The 19287-nt window shown below is 39.7% G+C and overlaps 1 protein-coding gene across 8 annotated transcripts in view; it reads right to left on the reverse strand.

Annotated features, from left to right (window-relative positions):
- The window catches only part of TUB (TUB bipartite transcription factor), a 211733-nt gene that overhangs the window by 66617 nt on the left and 125829 nt on the right, over positions 1–19287 (reverse strand). The window lies entirely within an intron of this gene.

Below are 19287 nucleotides of genomic sequence, written 5' to 3' on the forward strand. Positions count from 1 at the left end.
GCCTGGAGAAGAGAAGGTTCAGGGGAGACCTTTTTTGTGGCATTCCAGTGCCTGAAGGGAGCTGCAAGAACAATGGAGTGGGATTTTTTTACAAGGGCATGTAGTATAGGACAAGGGGAATGGCTTCAAACTGAGAGAGAGTCAGTTTAGATTGGATATTAGGAAAAACATTTTTACTGTTTGGGTGGTAGGGCACTGGCACAGGTTGCCCAGAGAAGCTGTACATGCCCCCATCCCTGGCAATGCTCAAGGCCAGGCTGGATGGAGCTTTGAGCAACCTGCTCTAGTGGAAAGTGTCCCTACCCATGACAGAGGAATAGGAACGAGATGATCTTTAAGGTCCCTTCTAACCCAAACCATTTTATAATTCCATAACAGCATTTTGGTCTGTTTTAATTAGAACAGTTCATCAAAATAGATCTCCAATTGTTACAACCTTAGGGGTATATGAAACCAACAGCAATTATAGAAATCAAATCTTCTAAATGTTCTACCTAGACTTAAGTTTTTGAAAAACCTATCAGAGTCAGGTAAAATATATTGTTAGATGCATGTATTGCAAGATATATAAAAACAAAAACTGACCATTCTTGAGCAAATAACCCAAGAGACTCTCAGAGCTGAAGGGAAAAACAGGAGCTCTGCAGATACTTCAGATATGCTTTGAAGTAATGAGATCCAGCTTTGAGTAAAATCAGAACAAAACTGTAGTCACAGAAAAAAGAAACTACAGTTTAGGAGCTGAAATGCCTAGGCTGAGAGTTTTCAGTGAGGATGATAAGCAGCCAGGAAAAGATCTAGTGAGATGAAAAGCAAAACTATTCCCTACAGCACATTGCATGTTTTAAATAACTGAACTACAGGGCTGCCACTACTGCCCTGGAAAGATCAGTTGAACTAATATTTGTACAGATTCATTCTCTGCAATTACACAGAACTGAACAAGATAGCATATGGCAGCAAGATGCAGGTAATGAAAAAATCACCTACTGGAAGAGCTGGGTTATTTCTCACCCTCCCTCAACACACACAAACTCTGAACAAAACGTAGGAGAAGTAATCTATGTCCCAAAAGAGACAGGTGAATTTAATAAACATGAATGATGGAGCAGTAAAACACAATAGCCTTTGGCTGATCTATGCTAAAATTGTATTTAAAGTAGTTTGACGAGAAGTACCTGAACAGGAGCAAATTGTGAAGGAAAAAAACCCCACTGTGACCTGGAGATACACTACCTGCAATGCAGATGGATCCAGATGACAAATGACATGACTTTCAGGAAGTGCCTTTATCGAAAACACATCGCTGCCAGCATTGGAAAGATCCAGCCCGAGCAGCCAGGTTTCTTTCTCAGTACCAAACCCAGCCAATCTCAGCTGTTAAAACAGTAAAATATATGCACAAACAAACCAAACCCCTTAATGTACAAAGCACCCAACCACAACAAACAGTAAATTAAATGAGCAGAAACTAGGGAAAAGAATTGTCTGGGTAAGGAGACTGCACTTACATATACATACACTGCAGAACAAGAGTTCTCTGCCTGGACCACAATGATTCTCCCATTCCATTACTGCTGACCAAGTACAAGGTGTCACCCAGAACACACCTCTGCTTTTTTGATGTGGAAAACACTGTGAGCCACTGCGATGAAGAAAAAACCTGCACAAGACGACTGCTGGCACCCTTCCCTCCCTGTCCTATACCTGTTCTATGAAACATGGCTTTGTCCAGTTGGCAGCTACTGAGCCTATTGTACATCAAACAGTCCAACCTTCCCACACACCTGTAAAATGAGAGTAACAAACAAGTCTTAACTCCTCTTGGAAACACCTTTGTGAAGCAAGAATGGAGCCTCACAGGTACAGTAATTAACCTAGAAACAATGCTGGCCTTTAAAATAATAGCCTAATGGTGAAGTATTTAACAAACAAAACACTGATGCCAGTGATAGGGTCACTGCTGCAGGTGTTCAGTGAGGCTTCTCCCTGCAGCAGGCGTGCAAACACAGGCATGAATATGTAGATCAAACATGCTGCTGCTGAAATGGATTATATTTGAGGTAATTCACTAATGCAGCAAAGTATTAACGGATCCCACTGCCTGTGCAAGTATTTAGGGAAAAGATGGGGTTGTATTCACTGGGTTTTTAAAGCAATAGTAAAATTAAGCTATCCATTTATTGAAAACATGAAGGTGAAAGAGATTACCTAGTTTGCCTTTGCTGCTCTAACAATCAAAACTGAACAAAAATACAGTAGGAATTGTAACTCTGATAGATGCTAGTGAATTGAAACAGCCAAGCTCCCTTTTCCTTTTTACAGGTGGTTTTACAGTTTCCATGGAATACAGTTTCTAAGGGAAGACATGTCATTTCATGATAAATACTAACCGTGAAACAAAATATTTTGTCACTTTTCCCCCCCACACATACTATCTTTATAATCCAACCTAGTACTCTTTTGCTGGAACGCAGGAAAGCAGATTTTTCATTTTGGTTTGAGTTCTTTCTCTGTATTACCATCTCCACTAGTAGCAAATATTGACAGGTCTGGACAGTATTTTCAGGAGAAAATGAGTTTGCCAGATCCTGGTGCTTAAGTACATGGATATGGATTTCAAGACTAGCAAGATGTTGATGGCTATCAAAAGTAGCAAACACCATTTGGCCTCTATTTTGTTCCCTACAAGGAAAACTAAGTCATTACTTCTAACACCACTCTATGCAGATGAGGTATTCATACAGCCTGATCTTCATTCCTGGGCCCTGAATCCCCAAAGCCATGAATTCAATCTCATGAGAATGTTGCCACTAACTTCACATTGCATAAAAAGATGCATATGTACAAATCCCACCAGGCTGGGGTTTTTAATTACAAACTCCTGAAGACAGAGGATTGTTTTCACAGTGTGCATACAAAATGCCTGCACAGAAAGAGACTCTTTCTCAGATTTTATTAGTCTTAGAAAACCATAGTAATAATTCGGCTGGGATGGTGATTTTCCTCCCCTTTAGTGAGACATAAGTATTCAAACCTGGTGATGTCGATGGCATTCAAAGATAATTTCAAAACAAGTTACATATTAATCTTCCAGTTTATCAGCTCCCCGTGTGAAGATGATCCTGTGAGTAAACAACCTGAAGAGCATTGTTCTCCATTTAAAAACTAAGCTAATCCCTTTCCTTTGCTTCTGTGTGCAGCCAAGTGTGGTAAATGAAATCTACTCTCAAGACCTAAGAAGCAGCAGAAAAACTTTACAACACAGTCAGAGAGTTTGCTGCAGCTGTAAACACACCTTTTTTGTGTACAATGAAAGCCAATTTTCTAGCTCTGTTTTCCAATGTGTCCTTTAAAGGCCCCTTCCAACATTATTGAACACATTTCAGCTTTTCTTTCCTTTTGTTACAATAATTGTTTTTCTCCACATCTGTGTGTAACTCCCAGCCAAGGGAGTTTGCTTTCTCTAGTAAAAAGAACTGCAGAGAGAAAATAAACAGGAGGGGAAAAACATAACATGAGCTAATACTACACAGAATCACATGTCATAGGTTGTAATAGGAAAAGGAACTTTTTACTTTTTGGCACATTTGGGGACTTGTCCCATTCAGCCCATATTTACATACTCTGGCTATATTTTATTTAACCCCAAATATGCTGGCATGCTTTTTCTGTTTCAAATTGAAGAAAATATAGACCTTTTAATAGCAAAATGCACTCACTACATTTACAAGTACTTGAAAGTATCACATCAAGTTACAGTCTTAGTATTCTTATGCAACACACCTCTTTCTGTGGCACTAAGATATGACCATTGCACAAAATTCAATCATCTTTGTTTTTCATAAACATTAACCATGCTCACCAACTTGAATTTATACACTTAGTTTAGCACATCAGCTTTAAGTATTTAAAATAAATTAGTCAAATTTAAAACAGGCCGGGTATATGTTATTGCAGTATTTTTAGATCCATTTTCACTATGAATCATCAGAATCCCAACTACACTTCTTCTTGACTACTCTGTGACCATTTTTGTTACATCTGACAATCGTCTTCATCTGGTTCTCCTTGACTGTCTCCAATGAAATTATCACTTAGTCTAATAATTACTCTGGATTATTCTCTCAACACTTTGCAGCACATTGTGTGGCGCTACAAAAAGCTAAGTGAAATGCCTTGCTACAGTGATGTATAAATGGAAAAATATTTTAAAAGCATTTTATTATTAAGAAGTGTGATAACTTGAGAAAAGTGATACATTATCTACTCTATCCAGCTTGATGGTCTCCACAGAAACCAGATGAGACATTATTTCCTCATATTTAAGCACATATGCATAGATATATGTGTGTGTGTGTGTGTATATATATATATATATATATATATATATATATATATATATAAGAAAAACTGGAAAACTACTACTTTTTTTTTAATACAGTCTGGAAAATTATCATCATTAACTGGTATGCCTGAAATGCTGGATTCTGTCAGGGTTGGGCAGTTAATTGATACAGCAATTCCTTTCAGGACACACAGTTTTCCTCTATCAGATGTACACAACATGCAAAAAAGCTTTGGGTCTCCAGCTGAAAATGTCCTCTGCAGTAGGCAGCTTATAGCTGACACAGTTACCAAATTACTGAAAAATTAAGAGCTAATGATCAGGACCCAACTAATTCATATTTCTAACTGCAACTTGCTTTTCCAAATTATTGTTCTGGGCTTTAAAAGGCTGTCACATGAACAGTCTGTGTGGTACTGCTTGAGAGCAAACTCAGCCCCCAAGGCAAAACATTTCAGACTCTAGAAAATCATTTTCACTTCATTTGAATCAGACTGAAAATAGGGTCTGATATATGCACACCACCTAATTTTTAGGGTTCTGATCCTGAACTGACTAACATAACTTATTCATGCTGGACATAAATATTGCCATCTAGACCTGCTCAAATGGCTACATACTTGCACAATAAAAGCTTATAGCACACAGAATGTTAAACACCAGAGTAAATGGCTGATAAAACAATCATTCATTTTTATCTTTGCTTTCTAAACTGCTTGTCAAATATTCACCAGTGCCATCAAACAGTAACCAAGGAGGAATAAAAAAAAACAAAAAAAGACACTAAGATGCTTTTTATTGTTGTTTTGAAAACTCCTAAGATTTGCACAAATATATTACATGCAAGAAGAGTAACCTTGTCTTTGAAATAAAGCACGCATAAGATAATTAGATTTTAAAAGCTGTGTCAATTCTAAAGATTTGTTTTTCTTAAACTGGCAAGCAGTTGTCATTCACGACAGTAACAAAATATCCAAAAGAACTAGATCAAAAAGATTTCAGCATTTATCCAATCTACTATTTTTAAACTGTTTTTACTTAAGTATCCATTTCTTCCTTCACCATGTGCCAGTGGCTAAGCAAAAGGGGTATCCTGTTCTATAAACTGCTGGACAGCTCTCACACAAAGCCACAGGTATCCTTTGCTGTTCATGTACTGCTACAGATTTTCTCAGTATAATATGACCTCTCAAAATAGATAAAGGACACAATACCAGCATCATATCCAAGGAATTAAGCTGTGTAATTCTCATTAAGGTTGTGCCACTAATCCCGGCACATTCTCTACTGAAAATTTTTAGCATAAATTATATATTTCTAGATACTGATAGAAATTACAGCACCCTAGAATCAGATCATAATTACATAGGATTGCAAATTGTACATTTGTCAGTTCCTAGAAACAAAATGGATAGCCAAATCTGCAATTCCAATGGCTGCTTTCATGCTAGATACAGATACTGCAGTTCACTTACTAATTAACACAAAATCTGTTTTCCTTGTCTTTTTCTTCTTCTTTCTCTAAGATTCAGGCATGTTATCAACCCACACAAAGACAGGGATAAGAAATAACATAGGAAAAACCTATTGACTGTCCACACTGCATAGAACAGACAAATTCTCCTCTTTAAAACATAATTCAGATATTTGAGCATATTTGGGTATAACTGGGTTTGGGTACTTTTGGGGATGATTTTGTGTTATATTCCCTTTTGTTTTTTAAAGGAAGATGAACTATAGTATCACTTTGAACTTCAATTTGTGGATTCAAGGTATGGAACTTACACAAATCTCCAATATGCAATTATATTGTGACAAGCACTGCTTCCTATGTGGTTACAACTTAATAAAAAAGCTTCAATATAGAAAGAATAACTGGAATGTAGAATTTAGCAAATGTCACTCTTCATGTATTCAGAAAAAGTACAAATTGTTTCCCATCCCAAATGTTTTGATCATAAAATAAAAAACAAATCTGTTTAAATGCACTTCAATTTCTGATTTCTAAACCAGCACAGCTTTAGAAAGCTACCACTGATGCAGCCATGCCCTTGTAGCAGATTTGTTTAAGCGTGACAGAAACAGGTCCTGAGGTAATTCAAGATATTACAGGTCTTGGATTTTGTGCTTTCCATTTTTCAACAAAGAAAACAAGCCTAATCTAATTTGCTCCCGTGTGCCATTTAAAAACGTAACTAAGCAGATCACAGCTGAAGTAGATCAGATTAACTGCTAAAGAAAGGTTGTGTTGACAAACTGCACTGAAAAGTTTACCAACACCTTTTGTGGATATGAAAGGCACAGCAAAAACATACAAACCTACTTGCCAGGAGGCTGTCTTGTGTTTTACTTGCAAAGCAAAGGCTGGCAGAATAAATGTAACACATTTTTATTGAACAAAGAGCTGTTCAGGTGCTGCGACATCCGTAGCAAACCATTACAGGAAAGGGCTTCCACCACCCTTTTCATATCTTTTTAATGCCTGGGTGAAGTTGCCATTTTAATTTTTCCACTTCACCTGGTAGAACGCCTGTCAGCAACAACTACAGCAAAAGGAATCTCCACTGGGGACTGATGTGCCATGCACAGCCTTGTCTCTGACACACCTGTAAGCCTGGTACTTCCCTCCTATGAAATATTTTCAGTTAAAATGGGTAAAATGTGAGCAGAAAGATGTGATTATCAGCTTGGTTGCTGACTTCCTAGAACAGGAAGCAGATCATACCATACAACTAAAAATAAATTCAAAATATTTGGGTCTTTGTCAGAGAAGGATTAAAGTTATCTATCTCCCATGAAACATGTATGTTAACGTCACATTTTGTAGAAGGCAGGGAACCTCTGGAAGTTTCAGGAAGAATTCTCATTTTTGTGGGACCTGTATAATAAAATTAGACCAGAGTACTCAAACTTCAAATTCTTTCACTGACAATTCGTATAATGAGGGGGTTCTGCCTGGTTTTGTAATGAAGAAAGATTTATGCATTCATAATGCCTATAATAATTTCTTCAGTTGATTAATTTCAACTAAAATTAAAGAGGGTTAATATTTCTAAATGCAACAGATTTCATAATGAAGGTGGTGGCTGGACAGAGGCAAAGGCTTTAAACAGTCTCTCTGTAAGAGAATGTTTTGGGGTTCAGCTCCATAATATGACTAGAGCAATGAGAATCCCCAAAGGGAACATTATGGACAGCTATAGGAATTCTGCTATCTAAAATGCAGAGATCCTAGTCTTCATATGGATCCTAGGACCCTTTATTACAGATATTTTCAAGAAGATTCCTTCCAACACATTGTGAAGAAAATTGACTGGGCTCATTTTTTTAATGCATAGTTCTCACTGTCCCACTTTGGATTTGACAAAGAGCAATATAAGTGAAATAAAAAAAAATATTATTTGAGGGAAAGAAGAGTGGACAATAAAGCAAATATAATTCCTTATATAACTCCTTCCCCAATCTTGCTGCTGAGTTTTCATCCTGGAAAAGCCACATTTCTGTATATGCAGGGTCCCCATCAGTAACACAGGGGTAATACATCTCTATCTTTGCAACCTCTCCCGGAGTTCCACACCAAGCAGCACATGAGGCAGTGAGACACAAGCCTGGCAGTGCACTCCAGCACAATGCCAAGGTGCATCCAGCACACCAAGGGACCTGTCCCACTGAGCTCTTGAGCCACAGCCACGCTGTAAATCACCAGCAGCATGCCAGGCACAGGAGACGACCGAAGGTGTAATCAGCGAGCACGTGTCCTCTCAGCTAGAGGAAGCTCTGTCACACAAAGCTGGAGACCTCTTCTAACCACATCAGATGTAATTAAACCACTTCAGGCACTGTGGGAAGCTATTTCCAAATGCATTTAAGTAAGGCAGAAAGAATGATTTTAGCTATTGGACCATTAAAAAGGAGTGAGGCTGAGATTCCCCTTTGGGTCTAATCAAAACATACACCAGCAGATGTTCTCTTCTCCTCTCTGATAAATACATATGAGTGTGTATCTTCTGGTTTCTTTATGAAACACTAATTGCCCACTGCACAGAAGGTCTAATTGATGCAGCATGTGATCAGTGTTATTTGCACATTTTTCATAGCTCTAATACTCCAGTGCACAACCCATGAGTTTGTGTTTATTGCAGGATACAAGGTGAGCCATTTCAGCCTGAAGGAGCATCCACAGAATGTCACTCAGCTTCATTCGGTCAGACTCAGAGGACTCCATTTTCTTGCTCACTCGGGACCTACCAAAACTGGAACAGGGTGAGGAGGTTCAGCAGAATTATGGAAAGAAAGCTGGCTGGCACAAGCTAGCTAGAAATTTAGAGGAACAGCTTCCTGTATGAGAGCCTCCAAATGTGTTTACCACTGCGGGATGGTGTTGCACACTACCAGTGCACACGCTCTTATCTTCACTAGTGTCAAACTGGCGAGTGCACAGGGTGTCTGTGTGGACTGCCAGCCCACAGCAGTGACTGCTCACCCACCCTTCTGAAGCTCTGTGTGCTGGCAAACCAGGCTGCTCTCCAGGGAACATTTCTGCTCCCCCCTCTCCCACCTGGTGACAGAAGGACCTCCTCCTGAGTTTGGAATCTACTTTAGAAAGACTGCTGCTGACAGTTCTTGGATGGTGGCAGAGACCTGGAATCCTGCTCAAATATTTATCTGCTTTATGATTATTAAAAGATTTAATTTAAGAAGAGCTGGAAGATTATAAGAAATACTGCCACTGACTGACAAGTTTAGCAGAAGCCACACTATGTCCAGGCACTCTCCCAGCAGCACATCAACTGTTCTCCCAAAACCAACATCAGCCAGGTACAGAGGACACACACAAAAAAGGAAAGAACACAGAAATGAGGAAAACAAGCTTCCTTAAGTACTGAGTATCATTAGGAAAGAGAGGCAGGCATTTAATGATGTAAAAAGAAAACAAATGCCTTCACTTCCCAAAGTAAATAACTCAGGGATTTATTAATAATCATTGTTAGTTATAGACCTATTCTAATGGCACGAAAACAAAAATTAAAAACAGTATCATAGCCATGTCATGAAAAATTAGCAACAAGACAGATGTAATCAAGTGCAAAGTGAAAAGAAAACCATACAGAACAAATCCTTCTGTTCACTCTTTATTGCAATATGCGCTCATGTTTGGCATTGTTCATCCAAGACCACAGCAAATGCAATATTGCAGAGCTGGCTATAAACTAAAACCCTTTGGGCTGAATTTTCACCCCAACACACAGAAACTTACTTTGAGGATGCTTCACAATGTCAAGTGGGCATATTTACAGTCCATCACACAATGCAGGGAAAATCTCTGTGCCTCTAATGTATCTTATTTTTTTTTTCAGAATAAGCTTTTTCAGAAGAAAATGAGTTGTTTTTGCCAAAGAACACATAAAAACTACAACATGTTACATGCTGTTTGTCATTTTGAATAGGCAGCACAATAGTCCTCCTCCTCCCTTCTCATTCCACCACATTAAGTATTTTCAACAGAATCTGAGCACTCCTGAAAATCCAGCCATAGACAGGTTCACAGCATTCCATCCTTTGAAAGGCCTATGCCAGCCTAAAGATAAAAAACAACTATTCTGCATGGTTTTAAACCTTCTGTTTCACAACCTTTTTAGTTTAACAGAGTACCACAAGCAATAAACAGGACAGTCATTCCCAGTGAGCTCACAGTTACCTTACTATCTCCTTCAATTTGGTTATAGCTTATACTGTTTGATACCATATGAATGAAAGGACAGCTTTCAGATACTACAGCTATTGTAAGTAAAATTAATTTCCTAAACTTTAAAATATTTTCTTCTAAGTCTAGAGTTCACTGGATTCTTTTACCAGAAGTCTTTGTAAAAGAATGCTAATTTATCAAATCCAAAGTTTATAAACTTAATGACACCCCCCCCCCCCCAGTTTCAGAACAAAATTTTAGGGAGACAGGCCCAGCACACACCAACAAATGACCTGAAAATCCAGGCACTCATCTGAGGTATTAGAAACACCTTTCAAAGAATGAAACAAGGAGCAGAGACTTGAACACCCGAGCTTGCTTATCCCACTTTCCATCTTATGCAAAGATATCTTCACATTTTTTCCAAAAGAATAATCTGGAAATCACTCTGACTCAAGGTGCACAAGATAGGAGAACTTTTTTCCTTCCAATACTACTCAGAACAACCTACATCTTGCAAATCCTAAGGCAAATAGCACTAAATTAATAAAAACCAGAGGGTGCCCAGGAACAATAACATGAAGGAAAAAGGAAGGAAAGCAAGGACAGAGGAAAGGAAGTCAGGAAGTTAGGAAGGACTTTTAATTTCAATTAAATTTCTCCTGTGATGATTTTTTTTTTTTTGATCTTCAAAATCTGAGAATGATATTCAAGCCCCAAGGAGGTAATTAAGAATTTTGCAAGCTGCATCAATACTGGCAGAATACTACAGAATATCATTATTTGAAATAGCCAACACTTAAAAGGCATCCTCCAGGATGCCTCAAACTTCTAGCAATGTCATGACCTTTTTATTCTGATACGATGGCCCAGTTTCTCTGGGTATTAATACAGTATTTAATTAATATATCTGGCAGATCCAAGAATTATCCTAGTGTTCTGAAAAGCCAGAGCCTAAATTAGGTGGCTCATAGGTGGCTAGTGCTCTTTTAATAGCCAAAAATGAATACTCTTATTTCAGACCAGATGAGGAATTCTACACTAAAAGTTATATGCCCACTGTGAACTGTGCTGTTGCACATTCCCAGGTATAAACAATTCCTAGCTGTGAACAATCTAACACAGGTACTGGAAGCAAAATAAATGGGGCAGTCCCCAGCTCCTCCCAGACTGAACTGCACCATTGCTCAAAGGAGTGAATACTTGTGCATTTCTGATGTGGCCCATTACCAGTGATGTGGAAAAGGGGATTGAGGGTTCCCTCAGTCAGTTCACAGGTGACGCCAAGCTGGGTGGGAGGGTTGATCTGCTGGAGAGCAGAAGGCTCTGGGAGGGATCTGGACAGGCTGGATTGATGGGCCAAGACAGCTGCAGGAGGTTCAACAAGGCCAAGTTCTGGGTCCTGTCCTGGGGTCACAACAACCCCAGGCAGTGCTACAGTCTGGGGGAGGAGTGGCTGGAAAACTGCCCAGTGGAAAAGGACCTGGGGGTGCTCTTTAACAGCAGATGAACACTAGGTAAGAGTGTGCCCAGGTGGCCAATGGCATCCTGGCCTGGATCAGCATAGTGAGTCTGGCAGGACCAGGGCAGGGACTGTCCCCTGTGCTGGGCACTGGTGAGGGCACACCTTGAGTGCTGTTCCCAGTTCTGGGCCCCTCACTGCAAGACAGACCTTGAGGGGCTGGAGAGAGTCCAGAGAAGGGCAACAGAGCTGGGGAGGGGTCTGGAGAGTCCTCCAGGAGGAGCAGCTGAGAGAGCTGGGGGTGTTCAGCCTGTAAGAGGCTCAGGGGGACCTTACCGCTCTCCACAATTACCTGAAAGGAGGATGTAGCCAGGTGGGGGTTGGCACCTTCTCCCAAGTAATTAGCAATACAATGAGAGAAAACAGCCTCAAGTTGTGCCAGGTTAGGTTTAGATGGGATATGAGGAAAAATTTCTTCACTGAAACATTTGTCAAACCTTGGAACAGGCTGTCCAGGGAAGTGGTGGTGTCACCATCCCTGGAGGTATTTAAAAGCTGTGTGGATGTGGCCCTTAGGGACATAGGTTAGTGGTGGACTTAACAATGTTGATGATCTTGGAGATCTTTTCTGACCAAATGATTCTATGATTGCAGAGATGTAACAGTATGCCACACACAGAGGCACATGAGCTCTGCCTTAAGGACAGACAATAAAACAATGTCAATGTTATTCTAGGGCAAGCACAAAAAGTTTCTCTAAAACCTTACACTTTACTTTTTAAATCTGCAGCAACAGCCAGTGGAGTGATTTAAGATTCAGTAACCTGGAAGAATCAATTATCAAGGTCTGACTCAATGGTGTGTAGAGACACCTTTAAAGTTATTTAACATTGCTCTACAGATGCAGTGTCCCAAAAGAGGCATTATTCACCCGTACAACTGAGCTTAAGTTTCAGCACAGAAAACTTGAAGCAATCCCTAGGTTTGCAAAACACTGTTTAATGGAAATTCACACTCCTGGCTTGAGTATTGGGATTTATATCTGCCAAAAATAGTGGGATGAATTCCAGGGTACAGTATGTGTCTTAGTCTTTTGGTTTCCACTCAACCTCATCTGAGCATTTAGTCTAAGTCATTGTCTGGACAAGTTATCTACTCTTTAATTTCCACAGTACATTCAATAATTTCCTCAACTTTTCAGAAGTGAAAATTGCTACATGATGCAATGCAATTTGTTTTTGTTGCTGTTACTGCAGCCAAGTGAAAATGCTGCTGTAGTAATATGGGCTAGCAACAACCTGTTCTGAAACAAACCAGACTCATTTTCCTTATGTTTCTTGCTATGGCACAGGAATAACTAATGCAAATACCTAGCCTTTAACTTCATTTTGCTTTCAAACTGATACTGAATTTGAAAGACAGAACTGTTCAGATCCTTTTCCTAACTGTAGATCAAATACCAATGTACTTGTATTTCACTTGCAAATACAATTTCCATCTTAGACATCATTTGCAGCTAATCAAGGAATTTCTTCATCTTGTAATATCTCATCTGCCGGTCGTTAGAACTGTGATTGGAATTGAAATTACCATTAAAAACTTCATGCTGTGGTTTCATTACCTGTGTCAAATGAGTTACAATAATCATGAATTATGATATTCACAGGCTTGTGTTAACATGCATCACAACAGGGATCACGAGTTTTCCACTGAAATTTGCAATTCAAGACTTAATTTTCATAAACATCTGAGAATCCAAGCTAGAACTCAACTTCATGAAAGAATGACTGGGGCACTTGCTTTGTCAGAGAACAAGATAAGTGTGTCACTCACAAGCACATTGGCATATTCATGCATTACACACCGCTTGCCCTTATTTGCTCAGCTAAAACATGAGCTCAGAGAAGGGGATGGCACCAATCCAACCTCCTTTTAAGTCAGTAGAAAGGCTCTGGTGCCACCTCTTTGTGACAGCTCCCTGCAAGCAACCACACAACTGCACGGATGGCAGAGGACAGCCTCAGTCTCTACAGCATCCCTGCTTTCAGGGGGAAGGATGCTGGTCTCATTGAAGAAAATCAGCACCCAAAGCTGCAAAGTTCTTGTCCTGGCAGAAAAGTTACTCTCCTCTGCTCTCTAGGGCCTACTGCATTTCCCTGAAGGAGGAAGTGTTCTCAACTGGGTCACCATTTCTCTTTAAGGATAAAAAAATAGATAAATATGTAATCCCTCAAGTTATTAGCAATACAAAAGCATGGAACCTACTTCTGTTGTAATCACTGAAAGGGAAAGGAAAGATATCTTTTCATTTCTTATGAACATAAAATAATACAATACAAAACCATCTAAAAAGTAATTTAATTATTGAGCAAACTGAGATTTTAAAGTGTCATGAAGCTACAGAAGCTACATAAACTACAAAACTTCCATTGCCATCAAGTGTTAGATGAAACAACCTGGAGTAAAATAACCATGTCAGGAAAAAAAAGTTTCATCTTTTATGATGTGTACTCATCCAAAATAAGCATTCCAGTCTTTCCACCTTCTCCCACTGTTGCCTTTGTACACTCTATACATCCTTCCCTGAGAGCACATTTCCTTCTCTAAGTCAATATCCCCTAACTTCCCATTTTCTTAAGAACAGATAGTCCAAAGAAGCTAATGATCATATGCCTACAACAAAAATGAAAGCAAAAAAAACCCCATGCCAGCAATCACTCTGAGCTTTCCACCTGCATTTTGTGCTCCTCTCTTGTACCTGCCTTCTAAACTGAAAATTTTCCAGCCTGAAGGCTGCCTTGCTGTATACCTGCATATTATTAGCGTTATGTAAATGACAGCAGGGCCCAAAGAGGTGTGACATTCTCAGCTGAGAGTGATCAGAACTAGCTGGTATGATCATCACCGTGACTTTACATCAAAATAAAAGAGGTTGCAAAACTGTGGGAAAACAGTTCTTCCAGGCCTGCCACCCCCTGTGCATGACACAGACCTGTCACCAAGAAGGGCATCTCCTAGTCCCAGTGACTGGCCTTCACACACTACAGGAACAAAATGTTCAGCAGTAAGTGAGATACAAAATAAACAGCAATTTTAAAATCCATGCTTAAGGCATTAATCTTTGAATACATCACTGCAAACACTGAAATTAATTCTCAATAATCTACAAAATAAATAATTTCAGCTTTTAAAAAAATCCCAGATGTACTAACTACTTAAGTAACACAATGAGAAGTTGGGATGGATTTCTTTAAAAGCTACAAACAGTAAAATACAAATTAAATAGCAAATGTTTACAGAGAAGGGTATCTTCTGCAGGCACCATACAGCTGGCAAGACAGAATTCTATTTTTGTGAATAATCTCAAAGTAGGAAAGAGAACAGAAAAAGAGGCAAGAAGAGCAAGATGTAGGGAAAAATAGCAAAAAGAAATCTGTTCATCAGTTGAAAGAACAGAAAAGCATGAATTAGAAAATAAGTCATTAATGTGAGAGGAAGAAAAATGAGGAGGAAGTGTGAAAAGAATCCAGCTCTCTAGAATGGCAATTTTTAGTTACTAGATAAAAAGTACCACCTTCCAGAAAAACTGCTGCTTGCATCTCTAAATGGATGCCACTCCAGGGAATGTCCAAACACCCTCAGGCATGAGAATCAATACTGTCCAACTCAGGGAAGTGCAAGAGGAGAGACATTACATTTCATATCCACTTCCTGGCTGTGATCCAAATCTGGCACAGATGGCTTGTAAATGATTGTCACTGCCAGGAACCTGCAAATGATTGTTGCTACCAGAAACCCACTGGCCTGTGAAAAAATCAGTTTTCATCTCAATCTGGCTGCTGATACCGCAAAGGTAGTGGGGGGTGGCAGAGCTCTGGGACAGCTGGTGCATCACTCACTGTCATAAGGCCTGTGCAAGGGGTGGCAAAGCCACTTCAGCCCCTTTCTTAACTCCACCTCTGGCACACTGCAAAGCACAAGACAACGAGGTTTCACGCCCAGCTCTGCAGCTCATCTCCCTTGAGCCTTGTCCCATTTCCATCTCAGCAAACACCCCCCAACTTGCATGGTTTGGGATACTTATTTTCTTCACCTCTCTTTTCTGCCTGGTTGATTTAGGCTACCAGCTTCAGGGTAGCAATTTCCTCTGACATCTCCCTCACACTGATGCTGGGCAAACCACCTTTGATCTCTGCACCACAGCAGGAACACTCCATGCAGGAGCACAGAGTTCCATTAAGGGAGAGCTCTAACTTAAATGTTTTAAAAGCATGTGACCAGGCTAATTTTATAGACTGAATAGCCTGAGACAAGACAGCCTGTTTCAGAGAAGAGGACAGACACAGTCTTTCCTTAAAAAAGCAGCTCTTGTAAATTATCCATGCCATTCCCCACGGCAGGAGGCTGGGAGCCAGCCTGCCTGCACTGCGATGCTCTCGGTCACAGACTGCACCTTGCAGCAAGGTGAGCCCTCCACCTGCACTGCTGCCTTCACAATGCCAAAACTTCAGGGTTTATAATATCCCACTACCTCACCAACGTGCTCAGAAACAAGTGTGGGATACCCTTGGTGCTCAAGGCCATTCTTTTTCCAGGACTTGTTTACACATCACACTTTCAGAAATCTTCTTATCTGCCCTAATTGCGATGATTCATGAATTTACAACCCAGCTGTGCTCCACAATTTTCTTCCAACTGCAATCCTTCCCTTTGCAAGTAAATAACTTGTGACTGTTTATAGCTGCAATATCTAAGCACAGCCTTAAAACTTCAGAGCAAATTCATGAAAGCTACAAAAATTGAGCATAATAAAACCTGTCACAAACAAAAACAATGTGCATTATAACCACCATCATGTACACATCAAGACATATTATGCCACTGCAAATGCAGGCTGTGTGATCTGCTCTCTTCAGTGCCTTCAGTGCCCTCAGTGCCAAGTGCCAGGCCCCCCAGGGCACAGTTCACAGGGTCCCCTCTGGCCATGGCAGGTTTAGCCACACAAACCAAGGCTCAGCAGCATCACACAGACCCTTTACAGAGAACCCTGGGGACTTGTGTTAAATGGATTCCTGTGTGGATTGGGCTTTTCAGCTGGTGGTGTTTAGATATTTCTCATGGAACAGGTTAGCTGGTTGTGTAAATGCTGTTTTTAAAGCTACAGGATCAAGATTTATTGTTAAAGAAGCAGCTGAAAACATAAGAACAAATAATAATAATAGAGACAGAGGCCTTACTGTAACTGAGTTTACTGATACTTTCATCCTACCTAGCAGCAGTTTTATTTGACTGCAGTTTTATAGTATGAGGAATGTCTTCACTTATTCAAGATAGACCAGCATAAAATAGAAATGAGTATGTTATATTTAAGAAATGCTATAAATTAAAAATGAGTTCAAGAAAAAGATATGAAACAAAAACATACTTTTGAACAGAAAACCTGAACTCCTGTGAATTTGTAATGATTCCCAGACACTTCTGCATTGTGTTTTCTACTGGAAACTGCTGAAGAACACCAAAGGAAAACACCACTGTGCTTGAGAACATAATTCTTCAAGAAGCTGCATCTTACTCTTAACTTCCATTGAAAACCACTTTTGGGGCTGGAGGCAGCTACATGGACTGTATTGATTTTTTTTTTTTAATTGCATCTAAACTATTTTGAATCTTTATAATTAAGAGCAGAGACATTGTTAAAAATGGGTACAATTTAAAGAATTCCTAGCTCATTGTACCTGATGTGCACTTTCCAGTAAGTGCTTAATCATACACTTAAACTTCCATCTATGATATGTGTTTCATGAAAATAAACACAATATATTTACTTTTAAAAAAACAGCTTCCCAACTATTTTTCATAATGTTAGCGAACTGAAATATCATCCTATGATTATTAGCGTTTCAAAAGCAGAATACTTAAGAGAGAATGAAAAGAGATAAGGGCAAAACACTGAAATCACAAACTCACAAATAAAATGAACCTTTTATTGACCTCAGGGTGAACTAGCACCGACACTGAAAAAATTGCCGACTAATTTTTGTTAACTCACTCAAAATGTTCTCAGCATCATAAAAGGGGAAGTGTAAGTTTGTGAGTTGTGGACACACAGGTGGACTGCTTAATGAATTGTGCATGACACACGTGGAACTGACTCCCTCTGGCTCACTTCACTTGAAAGGAAAAATATGACATTTTACTAGCAGAAATACAATCCTTCTCTGCTTGAGTTAATTCAGGTATATAGCTGCACATATGTTCCACTGCTAGAAAGATACATCTTTCCAGACTTCAGCGTGCCCAGCAGCCTATGCTCTGTCCCCAACACGAGCAGCAGTGACACTCATGGCTGTCACATGCCACCCAGACCATAAAGAAGGTGCTGAACCTTCCTCTGAGCTCTGAGAGTCAGCAACCACTGAATTCACCACAGTAAACAAGAATGTGAAGCAAGAGTGCAGATAAGCATGGGGCATTTTGCTCTCAGAGAGATGATCTGTTCCAAGGGGTGCACATCAGGTCTCTCCTCCTCCTTGCATATTTCACTCCCTCAAAATGGTACTTTGACCTAATTTAATCATACAGTGCTTTCATGTGTAAACTCAGTCACATATGCATTCCCAAACCTGGGCATATATGTTTAGGGGATCCTGGAGGATGCTTTACACACACAAGTCCAGTAAGATTTGCAAGAATATAACTCTAACTCAAGAATTACCTCTGATGACTGAAAAATAAGTCAGCTTCTTGAGAGAACTCTGTTAGAAGCCTAAATAAAGACACTTCAGAGCAGAGCTGTGGTTTGGTTGCCTTTTGGTTTTAAGCAGTCTTCAGCAGTTTCTGACCATAAACACATCATTAACATTCAAGAATAACATTTGAAAAGATATGAGTATCATTAAATCTGTATTTCTCTGAGATTTGCTGCTTTGCCTCTCCTTGTGCTGCACTGAGCAGAAATAGAGATGTTTTATTTCCTTCTTTGAGGCCACTGCTATAAAACCCCTCAGCGAAGTTTTGGCATTGGCCTCTGCAGAGCCTTGTGTACAGTGAGAGAACAGAAAAACTCTTCCACTGCTGCTGGGATGAGCCACGAACAGCTGTTCCTCTGGTATTTCTATCCTCATTAGAAGGCTTCAAATTGCATCAGAATGCATCCACTAGTCATTTTTGAAGCCTTATTGCCAATTCCTTACATCTTTTCAAAATGCATGGGCTGAAAGTGCTATTGCTGAGTGGCAATATTCTCAGATTCATTGTAATCATGTTTCTTTCTTTCTAATTCTTCTACTGATTTGAACTATGATGTGCACATATCAAAATAGCAGATTTCCACTTGTGCAGTTATCTTGGGTTGTTTTTTTTCCTCTGTATTAAAGAGTGTTGCATTTGTGTTAACATTGCATTCGTTGTGGCATACGTCTGCTACAAACACTGTCACTGAGACTGTGGCAAACTACAACTGACCTGCTTAAGCAGCTGCCTTTCTTTTAAAATGCACTCTGCGCATTTTTTTAATTCTGTGATTGTCTACCGACGACAAAAATAAAAGGTTTATCACAGAATCAACTAGATTGGAAAAGACCACTGAAATCATCGAGTCCAACCTATGAGTGAATACTATCCTGTTAACCAGACCATGGCACTGAGTGCCACATCCAGTCGTTCCTTAAACACCTCCAGGGACAGACTCCAGCATCCCGCCCCAGGCAGCTCATTCCAATACCAAATCATCCTTTTAGTGAACAACTTTTTCCTCGTGTCCAACCTAAACCTCCCCTGGCGCACCATAAG

Source organism: Motacilla alba, chromosome 5 (assembly GCF_015832195.1).
Source record: "Motacilla alba alba isolate MOTALB_02 chromosome 5, Motacilla_alba_V1.0_pri, whole genome shotgun sequence".
Lineage (NCBI taxonomy): Eukaryota > Metazoa > Chordata > Aves > Passeriformes > Motacillidae > Motacilla > Motacilla alba.